Here is a 2,999-nt window from a genome sequence, read left to right as displayed (position 1 = left end):
AGCGAACGAAATCCCGGGAAGTTCAGCACAGTGTGCACCGCGAGAAAAGGTAATTTGACATTGCACTGGTCAGGGAGGCGGAAGATGACGCAGAACGAAATAATTTCAGAAGTATATGCAGCATCACAAAATGATCTTACATCTTTCGATGGCCTTCTCATTCACTACGACGAAGAACTGAAGAGGTGAAAAAAATACTTCACCGCGGTTCTCACCCGAATCACATCCGGGGAGGCTCCGCTTCTTGTGGATAAAATGGGTAGTCATCATAATATGCGGATACGCTCTTCCCAGCAGAACAGCCACTGAAATAGAGTGAAGCCGCTGGGTTTGACGACTTCCCGGTAGAGTCATTTATTGCAGCAACAGCATTTATTGCAGATCTGTTACTTTCAACCGTACGGAAATCTTGAAAATTTAAGATCTTTCCGGGAGAGTGAAGGAAGGGGATGATCGTCAAGATTCGAAAAATGTTACCCGTTCTATGTGTGAAAATGAGGAGGTGTCTGCGTGTTGCCGCGTCGATAGTAAGCCCCAAGGGGGCGTTGTCCTGGAAATGCACGAGTAGTACAGGGTCGGCTAGGCTGTTTCTGCATCCTCCGAAGGCATCCTCGGTTTCTAGCGTCCACGCGATGACGATCTTGTCTCCCTTTTTGGTCCTTGCGCAGTATTTGTTGATCGAGGCTTTCCGCGTAGCGCCGTTGTGGACGAAACGTCGATAAAAGTTAAAGCTCCCGAATAATCATCAGAGTTCCTTGGGGGTGGCCGGTTTTTTTAATTTACAGGTTGAATTTACCCGAGACGTAGGTGGCGAAGAACCTTTTTCGCAAATAACATCCCCGAGGTACTCCAACCCCTTCACATCAAAAACGCATTTAGAAACGTTAATGACGATGCTGAACTTCGTGAGCCGTTCGAAAAGCAAACGCAATATGTCGTCCATATAGTAAAAACAACTGTCTAGTCCCTGCAATACCTCGCCCATAAAACGTTGAAACGGAGACTGAAGGTCAGCGCGGTATTTGTCCGGGGTGCTCACAGCGTTGAGCGGCGATAGTCTCCGCACGGGCGCCAAGAACCGTCTTTCTTTGGCACGAGGTGTAGGAGGCTTCTTCAGGGACTTTTAGAAAGTCGACAGTAACCTTTGCTTATCTTGAACTGGAACTCCTCTTTCATAACTTTCAAATTTCCAGGGTTAAGCCTGCGAGCGTGGTGTGACACCGGTGGGCCGACGGTAGTGATGCAGTATCGTGTGCCGAGAGTAGGTGCAGCTGTGTTTAACACAGGGTTTGGAAGCCTTGGGAAATTCTTCAATAACGCCGAGTATGGGGAGTTCCTGCTGGCAGTCGATACAGTTTGGTGGACATGTTGACTGACCTTATCAAGTGCGGAGGTGTTTGAGGGAGGGTCCAAGATTTTCCGGTTTTTTATGTCGACGAGTAGTCCAAAATGCTTCGGAAAATCGGCATCTAGGATGGGGTGCAAAACTGCCAGCGAAACGAACGCTTGGGGGCAATCGAAATTGTGAGGATTTTAGTACCATACGTGCCGATGGGGATTCCGTTGGCTGCAGCAACTTCTACGAGGACGCCTTCCAAGGATTACGTGCAAAGGAGGCTGGAACGGCCGAAACATCTCCCCCGTATCCACTAGGAACTTCAGCCGCGACGTTGGGTCGTAGACATCCAGGCAATCTCTCAAGAAACCACTAGTTGTCTCCTGCTCGACTAGTGGTTCGATGCATTTTTCGAATGCCACTTCGGAAATGAACACGGTTAGCGGCACTGGCGACGCGATCTTCGGCGACAGCTAGCCTCTCGAGGTCATCATGGACGTTAGCGACTACGATGGCGTGGACGTGGGGTGGGAAACGCTGTAACCACAGCAATTTCACCAGCGACTTCGGTACTGATCTTCCGGTGGTGGATTGAAAGGGTTCATTGGCCGTCCAGCTGCAGATCGAGAAAGAGTAGGCGCGTCCTCTTGTCTTCGGTGACGCCAAACATGAGAAGCCTTTGCTTAAGCGCCTGGTATCTATCAGTGCGGAGCGGCGAATGTCCGCTACGTGGGCCAGAATTGACACATCTAAGCGAAAAAGAATTTAACAGGTTCAACGAATTGTAGGATAGGTGATAACCGAATGGCTGCTTCAGTTCCATAGGTCGATTCGTGTGACATTGCTAAACATCTCGCCCTCCTAGTGGCGACTGTGGCAACCCCAGGCCGGTACAGACTTAAGCGGGTCATCGGATATCGGATCCGCGGAATCGATTTTTTTGGCATCAATTGTATCTAGATATAGTGTAGAATACATGGGCAAAGTGGATTTTTTGATATTCGGAGTCGTTCCGAAATTATAGTGTTAAACACGTGATAAGTCACATGCTAGATTTATGTCGTAATTAAGCGCTGTTTAGATTTTTTCTCTAAGATTGTCGCAGCGCTCTCTAGCGTGGCAGCAGGAAAACACCTTTTTTAAGATGGGTGTATAAATTGCTCTGTATTTCAATAACGAACTATGTGATCGGACTGCGAAAATTGTTATGCACGCTCAAGGTATTAATAAATCTATAGTGAAAAATTCGTATTTGTATCTTTCTCCAGTTCTTCACAAAATTTTTTTAAAAAAAGCCAAAAAAATGGCCTCCACACGGGATGACCCCCTTAATACTAGTCGCTCCCTCTATCTGTGTATTAGCCTACGAATTTTTCGGACCATCTGTATGCTGCTGCTTTTCCCTGGTATTCATATTCATCATCATCAGCGGCGCAACAACCGGTATTCGGTCTAGGCCTGCCTTAATAAGGAACTCCAGATATCCCGGTTTTGCACCGAGGTCCACCAATTCGATATCCCTAAAAGCTGTCTGGCGTCCTGACCTACCCCATCGCTCCACCGTAGGCAGGGTCTGCCTCGCCTTCTTTTCTACCATAGATATTGCCTTTATAGACTCTCGGTGCTAGATTATCCTCATCCATACGAATTAAGTGACCCGCTC

Source organism: Hermetia illucens, chromosome 2 (genome assembly GCF_905115235.1).
Source record: "Hermetia illucens chromosome 2, iHerIll2.2.curated.20191125, whole genome shotgun sequence".
Classification (NCBI taxonomy): domain Eukaryota; kingdom Metazoa; phylum Arthropoda; class Insecta; order Diptera; family Stratiomyidae; genus Hermetia; species Hermetia illucens.
The sequence above is the reverse complement of the archived record's forward strand: the minus strand, read 5'-3'. Positions refer to the sequence as shown.